The following is a 16104-nucleotide window of genomic DNA, read 5'->3' on the forward strand; positions in this document are numbered from 1 at the left end:
GTAAGGTGAGCTGTACTTTTTCTTGTCTCTTTTGTATCTGCAGTTGTGGAAAATGCCTGTTAGTTGCTGAATGATCAGATGTAAGAAGAATAACTGGTTCCTACCAAAATCAGATTAAATTGCCTCAAAAGTAACCAAGCTAAAATGACATGTCACCCCGGAAAAGAAGGAAAATAATGGCTTTCAAAGGAATGAGAAAGCACTTTTGGAGAAAATTAGAGTTAATAAGATATCTGAAGATGGAAAACATGCCATCATCCTTCCAAATGTTTGTTGTTGATGACTGTTCCATCTAGTGGGAGGTGCCACTTGGCATAGAGAAAAATGCCCTGGGTTGTTCATAACCATGGTCTCACTTGTACCACTGACTGTTGGTGAGGTGTTGGGTACATGTTCCAAATTCACTGAGCCTCGGTTTACTCATCTGTGAAATAAGCTCTTTTACACACACAGTCTCAGAGCACTGAACACTGTACCTGCAAGGGGGGACACTCAGTGTGAGGTAGAGAAGATGATGATGATGATGTTGAGGGTGACCACAATGATGATGGCAATGTGATGATGACACAACGAGCATCACATTAATAAGGATTTTCTAGAGAAACAGAGCCAATAGAATGTCCGAAGATATGCAGTTGGCAAGCTGGAGACCGAAGAAGAGTCAATATTTCAGTTTGAGTCTGAAGGCAGGAAAAGACTGATGTCCCATCTCAAAGCAGTCAGGGGGAGGGAGTTTCCTCTTGTTCTTACTCAAGCAAGGGTGAGTCTCTGGGTCCTACTCAGTTTTTTGACCTATTGGACGAGGCCTGCCACATTTAGGAATGCAATCTGCTTCACTCAGCCTCTCAATTCAAACATTAATTTCATCCAGAAACACTCTTATGGACACACTTAGAATAATGTTTGACCAAGTATCTGAGAATTTCATGGCCCAGTAAGTCAACACATACAATTAACTACCACAATTATGATCATCAAGGGATCTTGCTCTTTAGTTCCAAATTTGGTGATTCTAAAAAGTGTCCTTTTTTTTGTAAAGCAGTTTTCAAAAACTTGCTTTTTATAAAGGTTCTGCCTTATAGGAAGCTCAGAGTTTTGTATTCTTTTGCTTGGGGAAGCAATTTGAAAACAGAATCTTATGCTTTCGGAACACGCTTTTCAAAATCCTGTTTTCTGACCTCTGTCTTAATGACACCCAATCTCACTGTGCTACATTGTGTATATCGGAGAAGCAGCCTAGCCTAGTGCCTAAGAGCTCAAGAACATTGTTATATTCTTGCTCTGCCACATACCAGCTTGTGCAATTTTGGGCAAGGTACTGAACCTCTCTGTTTCAGTTTCCTCACCTGTAAAATGGGATGGAAATAGTACCTATCCTATAGGATTGCTGTGAGGATGACATATGTTAACACGTGTAAAGTACATAGACTAACACCTACCTGGCACAGGGTACACACCCATTAACTATCAGATAATATATATCCTACTGAAAAATTAAAGATTTACAGTGGTACCACATTTCAATCCTTTTCATTTATAAATTAATCTGTTGTGAAACTTACCAAAGAATAGCTTTAATTGATGGTATTTTGTAGTTGTCAGCTCAGCTTCTGGATTTGTTCTCGAGTCTTCCTTGAAAAGCATGTGTGTGTGTGTGTGTGTGTGTGTGTGTGTGTGTGTGTAAAAAGCCTCTGCTAATGAACGTTGATGCAGTGCATCTGCCCACCAGATGGCGCAGTGCTCCTGCCATTCCGAGGCTCAGCGACCCTGAGAGAGGCAGGGAATTTTGATCAGCGTCTGAAGAATCACCTCAACTCTTCCTGCAGAAGCACAGAGCACAAGATTTCACATTATGTCAAGTACATGTCTCTAGTTCTTGCTTGTGATTTTGTAGGAACTCGTAGACTATAACATTTTTTGCAAGATATTTGTGTTATAGCAAAATGATTTATAAATTAAATAAATTAAAATGGTCATATATATGTATGTATGTATATATACACACACAGACATAAACATGTACACAGGTCTAACATAGGTTTTCTCTCTGCAGCATCTCTTGCAAAAGCCCAGCTCATAGAGAGCAGGAGCCTTCTCAGACTGTATCAAATTACCTCGGGGATGGAGAGACTTACATGGCACTAAAAGAAATCAAATGGCAGAGCTCAGCTTTCTGGTAAGAGCAGGTCCTGGCTCCTTCCTTACATGAAGACCTGTCCAACACTGCTTGCTATCTCCTCCTGTGCCATCTGAAATCTGTGCCTCAAGCCGACCAGCAGCCTTCTAAATCTCTTTATTCTAAATTTGGCGCAACCTTCTTTCATCTGTGACTTTTGGAGTCTTCTGCTGCAATACCCCATGATCCAACTTCGAGTTGGGAGCCGTTTCACTGACTTACCAGCTCTCACCATAAAGAACCTTTTTTAGCCTCCAATGAGTCTGAACAACAGACCTTCTCCACACGGAAATGGTGAATTGATTGCACTGAAAACTATTTTGAAGTCAAGCAAGGCCAGCTTATGTCGCTCTCCTGCAGCAGAGAATGACTTTCACTTGCTCACTTTCACACTTGCAACTTTCCATTTTCCACAAACTGTCTCTGTGATCTGTTAGAAATATAAATTATATCATTTCACTCTTCTCCCCATAAAACTCTTCATAGATTGCACATTATTTATTCCTAGCATGTTTTGTACACTCATTTCAGAGTACTAATGGCATTTATAATACTATTACTCGTTTATGTATTTTATATCTTCTCACCTACAGTGTAGGCTCTAAGAGTGGGAGCTTTGTTGCTCTTGTTCTCCATTGTATCCCTCTGAGCTAATGCAAAGTTAAATACAGGAGACATTCAATAAATAATTATGGAACAGCACTGTTCTTTCAGCTGCCTGTCACTTTTCATGATTTAGAGCCCCCAAAGTCCATATCCAAAGAAAATTACAAAGTGATGATAATGAAAAAAAAAGAATGATCATTTATTGAGCACATACTATACACCAGGCATTTCATGCACAATAACTCTATTTCTTGAATTTCCAAGTGTGCTATTATCATTTCAATTTTATAAATAAGAAAGTTAAGGTGAAGTAATTGACTGGAAGGTACATGGAGCTGGGATAAAACCCACATCTATTTGGTCTCAGAATTGTTACTTTTTCTATTATTCTAGGCTCTGTCTCTATCACACTCTCCTTACATTTCCCCCTGACTCTGAAGTTGTTATTAATGTTTACAACATGGGATATAGTGACATTAGATAAATGTAGCATATATCTGCATATTTTCTATCTTGACTCTAGACACAGATATATCAGAAAAAAGCTCTTTTTAAAAAATTAGTAAAGCAACTATGTCACTCTCAAAAAATCTTTCAAACTCTACAATAGCTTGTAGGCTGGTCTAGTGGCAAGCCCCTGGGGTCCAGAAGGAAGTTTTGGGCAGTGTAAAGCTTCAGATATATCCCTGACATCGCCCTCGTTTCATCTGGGTTCTGGATATAGAGAAGATTGAATGTAAAACAAATCCAAATTTATTTATTTATTTATTTGTTTATTTTTTGAGACTGAGTTTCTCTCTTATTGCCCAGACTGGAGTGCAATGGTGAAACCTTGGCTCACTACAATCTTCGCCTCCCAAGTTCAAGCGATTCTTCTGCTTCAGCCTCCCAAGTAGCTGGGATTACAGGTGCCCACCACCACGCCTGGCTAATTTTTTTTTTTTGTATTTTTTAGTAGAGACAGGGTTTCACCTGTTGTTGAAACCTGATCTCAAGGTTGGCCAGGCTGATCTCAAACTCCTGACCTCAGGTGATCCACTTGCCTTGGCCTCCCAAAGTGCTGGGATTACAGGCATGAGCCACTGCACCCGGCCAAATTGATGGTTTTTTTTTTTTTTCTTTTTCTTTCTTTCTTTTTTTCGAGATGGAGTCTCACTGTGTTGCTCAGGCTGGAGTGCAGTGGCGTGACCTCAGCTCACTGCAACCTCTGCCTCCCCGGTTCAAGCTGTTCTCTTGCCTCAGCCTCCCGAGTAGCTGGGACTACAGGCACGTGCCACCATGTCTGGCTAATTTTTGTATTTTTTTAGTACAGAAGGGTTTCACCATGTTGGCCTGGCTGGTCTCAAACTCCTGACCTTGTGATTTGCCCACTTCAGCCTCCCGAAGTGCTGGGATTACAAGAGTGAGCCACAGCTCCTGTCCTGATGTTTTCTTAAGAAATGAGAGACACCAAGGCACAAGCATTCCTGTTTTGATGACCTGTTGGAAAGGTACAAGTGCCCCAAGTGGAGAGAGTGACTTTCCTCCTACAATCTCTACTAGGACTTCAATAATGCAAAATGCAGGGGGAGCAGCACAGTAGCTGAAGAGCAACTAGAGGCCAGGAGGAAATGCAAGGGAGACTGCCAACAGTGATGATGCCCAGCCTATGTGGCAGCACGCAATGAAAGTCTAGTGCCCAGCAAAGGTGGCAATACTAGGCAGATACAGAAGCTGCCAGCAGATCTGGCAGCTGTCTCTTCAGGATCCATGCCTAGCAGAAGGGACAGTGATATCTGGCAGATGCAAGAGGCATCTGACCAATGGGCTTTGCACATGTGCAATCTCTTGGTATATGTTTCAGTGAGCTGATTTTCCATTTGGTCTCATGTACCTTTCTTTTATCTTTGCTGTGATTTCTTCGATTTATTTACATTTTTATATACAACTGCATTCATTCTTGCTGGTTGATTCAAATCTTTGGAAGTGGAGTGGAGTGAGTGAGTTTGGAGTTACAACCCCTCTGAGAGGCATGGAGATAGCCTTGGAGACCCAGAGGCAAAGATGGAGAGATTTTGTCAGGGCTGGGTTCTGTATTAACTGATGATGGCGGGATGCTTACTGAGGATGTAACACAATTTGCACTCACAGACTGGTTAAGCTTGTTTTAGGGCACACATAATACTTCTACCTTATCAGATAGTTGTGAGGACTGAATAAGACCACATACATGAAGTGTTTGCTCAGTGCCTGGCATACCATAGGTGATCAAAAGGGCTAATCTCCTTCCCCTTCCTTATTGTATTCTCTTGGAATTGTAGACTTCCTTAATGCATTGTACCATTGCAACATTCCTATGTAAAAGGTACTTTTAAGAAGGAGCACAATTATTTGAATAGCCCATTAAGAACACTAAAATAGAAATCCACCTGTATATTTTCTACACCAGAATAAACCGGAATAATACTAATGCAGAATCTTTGTGCCAGGCACTGTTCTGAGCTCTTTACATACATAAAGTACTTAATCCTATTAGGTGTGCACTTTTACTATCTTCGTTTTATAGATGAGGAATACATGTGCCAAAAGGTTAGGTAACTTTTCCAAGGTCACACAGTTGGCAAGTGGCAGAGCTAGAATTCACATCCAGGCAGGGACAGACATGAATAACCCCTGTGTTTACTGCAGAGGTATGTTTACGTAATAAAGCAAATATTGACTGAATGCTTTCTACAAGGAAGATACTCTGTGGCATGCTGCAAACTGCATTGCTAAGCCCCAGAGGGGCATCACTCACCATAGTCTAGTTAAATGCAGTGCACAGGCTGCACAGCTGTACACAGCAACTCTAGAGTACGCCAAGATGTGACCCTTTGCCTGAAGTAGGTCACTCTGTAAAGCTTCCATTATAGAGAGCAAAACATGTAGGAGCAGAGAGGACCGAAAGATTAATTTTGAGTCTTTTATCTATTTAAAAAGCACAGAGTTATGGGATAAGTTTGTAGGTAAATAGTTTCAGACTCATAGATTTCCCTTTATGGGTGTCAGCAGGAGACATGTCTCTAAGAGTTTAGTGCCTGGAAGCATTGCTTTCTTGGGAAACAGGTATTATTTTATTTTATGGAGAATGTGTCTCCTGTAATAGATTAAATAATACTTTTTGGATGCATAGAAACTCAGAACCACATTAAGATTCCTATTTTTATAACTATGTGCAATCTCTTCGCATATGTTTCAGTGAGCTGATTTTCCATTTGGTCTCACGTACCTTTCTTTTATCTTTGCTGTGATTTCTTTGACCTATTTACATTTTTATACATAACTGCATTCATTGTTGCTGGTTGATTCAAATCCTTGAAAGTGGAGTGGAGTGAGTGAGTTTGGAGTTACATCCCCTCCGAGAGGTATCAGGTAGGCTCTTGTGTACGGAATGACCAGGTACAACAAATTGTGCACCAGTCAGTGTTTGATGTACATGTTTCCTGGCTATTTTGGAAGGAAGAATATTTTTTCTGCTCTTTGTAGGGAAAGTGTTATTGTTCTTGTTGTTGATTGATTGGTTGTATGACGACAATCCAGCTGTAAAGACCATCACTTTGACACATTTAATATTACTTTTGGTCCACTGAGGGCTGGCTTGGTTTTGAAAACAAAGAGCTGAAAGGGAAAGTCTACTTTTGATAGGGCAGCCATGGAAGTTTTTTACAACAAGAAAGCAGGTGGTACTATTGGAGTAAAGATCAAGACAGCAGCATACAATTCCCCCAGGTCTAGTCTGTTCTCTTTATGTGCCATGAGATACCACATTTAACATCTGCCAGGCTTGGGACTTGGTATCTATTTCCACTGGAGAGGAAAGAAAAATACAGAAAAATGTTCCAGGAGATTTCCATTTTGCTTAGTCTTTATTACAACCTCAAAAGATAATCATTTCTAAGATTTTAGTCAATAATAGAGATGGTAAAGCTTCGGTGAGATTAAGGAAGGTGCCCAAGGTCACAGAAAAGTTGGAATTAGAAATCGGATAGGTATGACCTCAAACAGGATCAGCAAACTCCTATTAACACGCAGTATAGTACTTGCCTTATAGCAAAACAAAATCATTTTCCACAATATCTTTGCTTATTGAAGCTATGAACAAAGAGGGGAATCACAGTACTTTTCGGGAGAAAAGTAGTCCTGTAGTCCTGTCTGCTGGTGAAATTCGTGTACAAAAAGACATCAAATCTCCTTGAATCCTGAACTGCTTGTCAGTCTCCAAAGGGTCTTTGAGGTGGCTTGTATATTGATTGACTGAAGTTGCACATATGGTACGTTGTTGTCAAAAGGCAAGGTACCAACAGGCCACAGCTGCCATTAGTGCTGCCAGAGGATAGCCTACTCAGACAAGGAAAATAATCCATTGCTTGTTGCAGAGGAAAATGCCTTTGTTCTGTGCTGCCTTCTTCTGACTGGGTTAGGAAGCTATCAGTCCAGAAGATAATATAACGTGACTTTGTTTTTCTGATTTGGTGTTATTATTTCAGTCATTTAGGGCATTGTACATTTAAAAAAATCCACAGTGTTCAAAAAGTATATAGTTTTATTTTCTAAAGATGAATCACAGATACTGCTATTCCTCTGAGAAAGCAGAGGGCTTAACTGCTATCATTGACCTTGGCCTTTCAGAATCCTCTGTGGCCATTGTGGAGAAAAGAGAGCCAGCATCATCCGTTCTAGATTAGAATAGTGTCTGCAAGTCTTAGAGGGCACCTTGATGCTTTGGCAGTCTCAATTCGACACACGGGGTGAGAAAAACCTCTGTATGTCATGGGGACAGGGACTAGATAAACAATGCAAACAGTGTGTTTACAGATATGCAAATAAGCATGCAAATTAGACTCCTGTCGGCTTCATTTAGAATGTAATTTAAAATTAATTAAAAATTAAGAGGTAAATTAGACGCTAACATTCAACACCATATGGGAAAATATACATATTTATCGGAATGGCATATATGTATACTGCACGGGTGGGAGCTAATTGTGATGTGTGCAAAACTCCTCCATTTTGATATTGCATAAAATCAATGTGGGGAAGCCCAATATGTTGCAAGAATTATTTTTGTAGCACTCTATGAATTAAAATTCACTCTAATTTAAGGATTAAATGAATATATTTTATGTATATTAAATTCTCTGCAAACTTACACTAGCAGACATAGAGTTTCACAATTGGAAAGTGAAATGATAAATCAGGTACAGTTTACCTCCATATGCTATAAAATATTTGTGAAACTCATTTTTCTCAAATGGGGTCATTGAGCACATTCACCCTGGCAGGCCTTTTGCATATTGTTAATATGCGATCTATACTTGGAAAGTAATGATTTCCCTCTCTCAGCCACTGAGGAGTTCTGGGTGATTAATGAGTTAATGGCTGCATCCACACAAGGCCAAAACAACTCATTGAAAAGTGAAAAATTCAATCACTCTTCTGACTGTTTTGTCTACAAAGCAACCAAACTACCTCTGTGATTGATTTTCTTTTCACTGAATTGATTGCTATTTTTTGGCAACTTTGTTGAATTAACCAATTGTTTGATCCAACCAGAGTGCAGACCTTCTGTGAAGGTAGCAAAACATTTTCATACTAACCTTTCTCCCATCCCTGAAGATACACATTAGCAAGTAATCAACATATATATGCAGTACCTGTGTAAGAAAATTAGAATTATTCCATACTTTCACTATCTTGTATAAAATATTTAATTTTATTCAGATGGACATAGTTCTTTTAAAATAATGACAAGTAATGCGAAGGATCTTTTCTCATTTGATTTCAAAATCTTCAGAGACAGGCTCTGAAATAAACCCAAATAAAGTGACCACAGAGTAGGCGTATTATAGAGACAAAGGAAAACCAGCAACAATAATGAGACAAAAATAAAACCAAACACCTGAAAAGACTGAAAGAGGTTTCAGAAAACAATGCAATGAATGAGCAAATTAGGAATTTTGAAACACATTCTGAGAGCTAGAATGGCCAGTGTTAAAATTAGGAAATAGGTGTGGGAAGTAAATAAAAGATTTAAGAAAAAATGTGTGTTCTTGGCAGTATGTATAGATGTACATACTGCCCTAATATAATTGAACACTCTGGACAAAAGTAGCTTCTTGTGTTCATTTACCTCTGTTAAATGTGATTGCTTTATTTTTAATAATGCTGGCACACTCTGGCTAATGTGATGAAAAATATTATTATTTAAAATGTTGGAGTGGAGAGCAGGTTAAAGCCCACCTGTTAAAGAGTCAATTAAAATTTGGAAAGGAAAGAAAGCAAGTTATATTGTTAGAAGCTTTGCTTTTAATTCATCCTAATTTGATGGTACAGCAGGTGTACAAAGAGGAGAGGAAAGTTCTCACTACTGTTTGCCTCAATTGAAAACAAAGAGTCGTGTTTAAAAAGGATAGAAATTTATTGAAACAAATGATATTAGAGTAGAAATGAGTTCTGCCATCACTTACTTCAAACCTTCTTAATTTATAGATGAGTCTTCTGAGGTTCAGAAGAGTGAGATGACACCTTCAAGGTCACGTGGCTTATTTGTGTTGGAGTCAGAGGTTTCCAGATTTCTTGACTTTTAGTCCAAGGAGCAGTCCCTGTGCACGTGTCAGAGATGAACAAGCCAGGTAAAAATTTTAAAGCTGAGAGAAAAAAGTATGAATTCATTTCAAGAATTGCATTTGAATAGAGACTGCAGTAGCCAGAGGTTCTGATACTAAGACCTAAGAAAGTTGAGGCCAGGTGGGAGTCTCCTTTTTGAGTTGCAAAATTGTGTATAAAAGGGGCTCCCAGGTTCCAGGAGAGCAGATGGTCCTGGAGAAGGTCTTCCTGGCTGGTGTAAGAAGTGACACAGAGGAATAAAGAGGGGAAGGATGAGATGAGCTTCTGAGTTTGGAAACTGCATTGATGTTGAAGATGGTCTCAAAGTTGTGTAAGCAAATTTCCATTTTTTTGAGAAAAAAGAATTATAGTAGAGGAATTTTTAAAAAGCTAGCGCTACAAGTACTATAGTGCTGAGGGTAAAGGTGAAGGCAGAGAAGAATTGAGCTCAGGTGAAGCCAGGTGATGTGGGAAACCACAGACTGGGAATGGTTATGGTTGAATTTGTGATAGACAGAAGAGGAAAGGTCAGATGTGCATTTGACTAAATGCCTTTTGACAAAGCATCCGTATAACTCTGATGCTTCTCTTAGGAAAATTGACAGCTTGTCACTAGGCATTGAAATTCCATTGTGGCATGATGCATTCATATTCAGGAGACACAACAGAGGTGTTTGCCTACCATCAGCCTGAACCAATGGCAAATAAAACAAGGCAGGCATAGTTTTATTTAAAAGGAAGAGCTGCTTTTAATTAGAGAATTGAAAGAATAATATTTTTCATCAGAGAATTTTCACAAGATCACAACATGGCTTATATATTGACAGGATAAAGAATCATTTAGTAAAGGCACAGTCAGCTGGGGAGGGGGCTAAAGATGGGTGCTGGTTTAGCACTTCAGTTGAGCTTTCTGTTCCAAAAAAGAGTGGGAAGACGTAGGACAGAAGAGAGAAAGAAGTGAGGTGGTCAGTGTGTATTTTTCCTGTTCTGTTTTTTGCCTGAGGGTAGGGAGTAGGAAGACATATAAGATATCCTGTGAAGATAATGGGTTTTTGTTTTGAGATTCTAGGAGGGGCCAACACTAACCATCATGGGATAGGCCCACATAGTTAAGAAGGGAGAGCAGTTGGTTGGAGAAGAAGAGAATCTAGCTGGCACACTGAGGGTCTCTGGTTTCCTCTTAATGGGGATGCCTAGTCAAAAACCAACAGGTCTGATGTTGCAGCTGCGGGACACCTAAGCCCCCTTCCCCCTCCCCCCCCCACACTCACTGCCATCATCGTGAGAGAAGCAGGGTAAGAGGAAGGCTGTTCGAAAGAGCATTTTATTCAAGAGAGACTGGGTATTCCCTAAAGCGGCTGTTTAAATTATTGGATCAAGCTAAAGTTAAACCAGGTTAGACATTTAGTTAATTTATTTTTCTCTAACCAGCAGGTGGAAGTTCACAGAAAGACAAGATTATAGACAAAATAAAGGCAGTACATTTTCTCTGATAAAAAGTCTCTTAACATTTTCATATCCTGTTGGTTTTCCAGGAAACATAGAAATACTCTGTAAGAAATAATCTCAAAATTGATGTGATGGATTAAAGATGAAAAAACATGCCTTGGAATACCTAATGGGAACATTAGTCTATGTCTACACCCAGATCAATGTGACTGAATATAGCTTTCTTCAAAAAGCAGTTGAATTTAACAAGGCAATTATTTTATTGCTCAATAAGACTTAATATTTGGATTGATTGAGTTTCCTTTGCTTTTTATTTTGGAGTCTATGTTCATAGCCTCAATACAAGAGTGGAAATTTTCACACAGAAACAATAGTAATCTGAAAAAGAGCCAGATACAAGACATTATTTTATTTGGAAATATTCAAGGGAGTGTTTAAGCAAGGGATGTCTTGTGATAGAGACGAGTACAGTCTAACTTGACAAATGTTGACAGTGCCCCATTAAGTGTGGGCCCTTGATAGGCACTGAGAGCCAGAGGCCATGAGGGATGGAGGGGAGCACCCTGAGGAAACAGAAGTCATGGAGAATAATTCTGATTGAGGAAGTCAGGAGGCCTTCACAGAGGAGGAGACCTTTGAGCTGGGCCTTGAAGAAAGACTATGATTTTCATAGGGGGAGATTTTTCACAGGAAGGGCATTTGAGCTGAAGAAATATGGACAAAGGAATATAAATGAATCAGTGCCCTTTGGGCTTATAGTCAGCCCAACAGTCTGATGTACCTGGAGTGTAGGATGGGTATAAGGTGGGGTAGGGGAGGGGTGGTCAGGAAATAAAATTAGAAAGAATGGTTGGGGCTGAGGAATAGAGGGACTCAAATGGCTTGTCATTTAAAAACAACTCTTTGGCTGGGCGTGGTGTCTCATGCCTGTAATACCAGCACTTTGGGAGGTTGAGGAGGGTGGATCAGGAGGTCAGGGATTTGAGACCAGGCTGACCAACATGATGAAACCTCATCTCTACTAAAAATACAAAAATTAGCCGGACGTGATGGCATGCACCTGTAATCCCAGCTACTCAGGAGGCTGAGGCAAGACAATCACTTGAATCTGGGCGGCGGATGTTGCAGTGAGCTGAGATCATGCCATTGCACTCCAGCCTCGGTAACAGAGCAAGACTCCATCTCAGAAAACAAAACAAACAAAATAAAAAACTCTTTGACCAGGGGGATTTAGAAAGAAGGCCAGCACAACCCACTTCATCTGACACTGCCTGGACTTGGGAGATGCTGGTATCTCTGTGACTGGGGCCAAATGCAAAGATTCAGAGCCTGTGATTCTTGTTCTGGGGCCTGCAGTGTAGAATAAGTAGCCCCAGGTTTGTGTTGCTTGTGTGACTGTTTTGATGGGATCCATTGCCTTGGACTGACTGGATCTCCTATGCGTTATCAAATTTGCCCAGGAGACACCTGTGAGTTGCCTCTCAGGGACCATGGACAGCAGCCACTGGCTGGCGGATCAAAGGAAACAGAGGAAGACTCAGTAAAGAGAAATGCAGTCACCAACACGCCCTCCAATGCCCATATTGGATAGAGGTGGCAAAACCTCAAAATAACCATAAACCCTGTTTTATGCATGAGGTTCACAAAAAGCAACAAACTCTTGCGGGTATATTGCAAAATCTCTCTGAGGGCGGGTGTGTTTAATTTGTTATTTGAGTGTAGCACCTGTGTTGGTTCATTCTTACACAAAATCCTGAGGTAATTAGTTTCACAGAATATTGCCAGGTTGGCACATCTCCCCTGCTCCCATCACTTTTGGGAATATTGGAACTAGAAGACAGGTATTCTTATCGCAGAGTTATATTAATAAATTTAATTAACATAAAACAACATTAATTCAGCGGCTGGTACCTGAGGCTGGAGAGCTCCCCCTTCTTCCACACCACCAAATTGCTGATCTTGTGAGGGTCTGCCAGCTAGCAGTTTTTTTAAAGTCAGAGTTATTGAGGTATAATTTACATCTAATAAAATTTCCTTGTTTAGGAGTACAGTTCCAAGAATGTTGACAAATATATAGAGTTGTGTGATCACCACAGTAAGGACAAAGACTATTTTCATTATCCAAAAAGCCCCTCATGCTCTTTTACAGTCAATCCCCTCCACTCCCGTCAGCTCCTGGAAGCCACTGATTCCTGTCAGCATAGTTTTGCCTTTTCCTTAATGTCATATGAATGAAAGCATGCCATATGCAGTCTTTTGATTGTGGTTTCTTCCACTAGGCATAATCTGCTTTTTGGATTCATTCATGTTGTGGAATGGATCATTTTGTTTCTTTTTATTGTTAAGTAGTTTCCCATTGTACAGCATAATGTGCTTGGGTTTGTTTATTCACTTGCCATTTGACAAACTTTTGGCTTGTTTCCAGTATCTGGTGATTAGGATTAAAGTTGCTCTAAAAATTCACCTACAGGCTTTTATGTGTACATATGTGTCAAATTCTCTTGATGACCTAGAAGTCAGTCATATGAAAAAGGGTATGCTTAATTTAATAAGAACTTTCCAGTTCTTTCTGAAAGCGGCTGCACCACTTTGTACTTGTACTAGCAATGTATAAGAGTTCCACTTGTTCCTCATTTTCACCATTGCTTTTTATTTTCAACATTTTTTGTTTGAGACAGAGTCTTGCTCTGTCACCCATGCTGGACTGCTGTGGGCCATTTCAGCTCACTGCAAGCTCCGCCTCCCAGGTTCACACCATTCTTCTGCCTCAGCCTCCTGAGTAGCTGGGACTACAAGCACCCACCACCACGCCTGGCTAATTTTTTGTATTTTTAGTAGAGATGGGGTTTCACTGTGTTAGCCAGGATGGTCTCGATCTTCTGACCTCGTGATCAGACTCCCAAAGTGCTAGGATTATAGGCGTGAGCCACCGTGCCTGGCCTCAACATTTTTTATGTTATCCATGCTAACAGGTGTATAGTGGAATCTCATTGTGGATTTAATTTGTATTTCCCTAATGAGAAATGATGTTGGGCATATTTTCATGTGCTTATTTGGCATTCACATTTTTTCTATGGTGAGACATCTGTGGCACTGGTGAAAAAATAGGCATGTAGATTAATGGAACAGAAGAGAGTCCAGAAATAGTCTACTCATATATGGACAATTGATTTCCTACAAGGTACCATAGTAATTCAATAAAGAAAGGATAGTTTTCTCAACAAGTGTTGTGGAGAGCATTGGACATTGGTCTAAAAGAATGAACCCAGACCTACACCTAACACCATATACAACAAATTAACCCAAAATGTTTTATAGACCCAAAGGTAAAACCTAAAACTGTAAAAATTTGAGAAGAAAACCCAAGAGAACATGTTTGTAATGGTGGGTTAAACAAAGCATTCGTAGATAGGACGTAAGCAGCATGGACCCTAAACAAGAAAAATTGGTGAATTAGACTTCCACAAACTTAGGATCTCTGACCCTTTGAAAGACACTGTCAAGAAAATGAAAAGACAAACCAGACTGGGAAAATATATTTGTGAAATACATATCTTACCAGGACTTACATGTAGAATACATATAGCACTCTCAAAAGTCAATAAGAGGATGGGAGTGGTGACTCACACCTGTAATCCCAGCACTTTGGGAGGCCGAGGTGGGCGGATCATGAGGTTAAGAGATCGAGACCAATCTGGGTAACACAGTAAAACCCTGTCTATACTAAAAATACAAAAAATTAGCCAGGCGTGGTGGCGGGCGCCCGTAGTCCCAGCTACTTGGGAGGCTGAGGCAGGAGAATCACTTGAACCCAGGAGGCGGAGGTTGCAGTGAGCTGAGATTGCACCACTGCACTCCAGTCTGGGGATAGAGCGAGACTCCATCTTAAAAAAAAAAAAAAAAAAAAAAAAAAAAAAAAAAAAAAAGGAAAAAACAACCGGGTAAAAAATGGTCAATAGATTTGAACAGATCCTTCACCAACTAGCTTTTGAGGTTGAATGTGTGACTTTTTTTTCAAGCTTCCTGAGCATTGGTGCTGATGATCTTGAGCTGGATGTGTTCATTCTTACCTACTCTCTGCTCTTGCAGACCCTGTGCATTGTCGCTGTCCACCTCTGCGTGCTGGCCCCGCCTCCTGCGTGTCCCCAGCAAAGCACCTCTGTGCCTCCAAACACCAACTTTCCTGGACTACGTAACACCTCATCTTCACACAAACCACCCTCTTTCTCTCTCCTTCCTCCTTCTACCTTTTTTTTCCCTAACAGAAAGAGTATCAGTTTCGGTTCTGACAGCTTTGTCCTACTACATAAGAAAATCTTTTTTATACTGTGAAATTTTTAGTATAGTCAGGGAAATGTGGGGTCCAGCTTCAGTGTGGGGTGAGTTGAGTGTCATGTACTCTGTAAGAGAGTAAACCTCTTCTAAAGTGTTCCCTTATTTGGTTAGATCCAGAACCGACGGGGCTAGAACAGCAACTCTAACACCCAATGTTTCTGATTACTATACTTTCGGGGTTTATTTTTCTGTTGTGTCTCCAAGAGAAGAGTAAAGAGAAGAACTGAGAAAGAGTTGTGAGAGGCTTCACGCTGACACTCTGAGTGGCACAATGCTCAGCTTGTGGTTCACAGTGGGCTCCATCTTGGTGAAGGCACCTCCAGAACTGGGTGGGACCGTTCTTGTGGTCCTCCTGCAGCCGGCCGGTGCAGGGAAGCAAGAGAGGTCTGCTGGGCCCCAGGAGCAAGCTGCTGTAGAATATTTCCTGCTGCCATCTGCCTTTCTAAGGGCAGGAGAATGTTGGTTTTACACAGCTGGCAGATCTGACTCATAAAAATCACTTGACCTGGTATCTTAATTGCCCAGAATCCAGGTTGCTGCCTCAATTTTTTTTTTTCCTAAGATGGGATTTTGCTCTTGTTGCCCAGGCTGGAATGCAATGGGCAATGTCGTCCCACTGCAACCTCTGCCTCCCAGGTTCAAGTGATTCTCCTGCTTTAGCCTCTTGAGTAGCTGGGATTACAGGTGCCCACCACCACACCTGGCTAATACTTGTACTTTTAGTAGAGACAGGGTTTAGCCATGTTGGCCAGGTTGGTCTTAAACTCCTGACCTCAGGTGATCAACCCGCCTCAGCTCCCAGAGTGCTGGGATTACAGGCGTGAGCCACTGTGCCCAGCCGCTGCCTCAATTTTTTTGTAAAGCAGAAGTAGTCTGGAGCTGTAATTCTCCTTCCTGGCAACTCCTCAGAGCAA

The 16104-nt window shown here is 40.7% G+C and overlaps 1 long non-coding RNA gene across 1 annotated transcript in view; it reads left to right on the forward strand.

Annotated features, from left to right (window-relative positions):
* The first annotated feature begins 613 nt into the window (after window positions 1-613).
* The window catches only part of LOC126955070 (uncharacterized), a 38465-nt gene continuing 22974 nt past the window's right edge, over window positions 614-16104 (forward strand). Inside the window, exons 1-4 of the long non-coding RNA XR_007725802.1 lie at window positions 614-760; window positions 1730-1859; window positions 2054-2176; window positions 9290-9432. This is a non-coding gene — a long non-coding RNA (uncharacterized LOC126955070). The remainder of the gene's footprint in view (window positions 761-1729; window positions 1860-2053; window positions 2177-9289; window positions 9433-16104) is intronic.

The sequence above is a fragment of the Macaca thibetana genome, chromosome 5, assembly GCF_024542745.1.
Source record: "Macaca thibetana thibetana isolate TM-01 chromosome 5, ASM2454274v1, whole genome shotgun sequence".
In the NCBI taxonomy this organism is placed as follows: Eukaryota; Metazoa; Chordata; class Mammalia; order Primates; family Cercopithecidae; genus Macaca; species Macaca thibetana.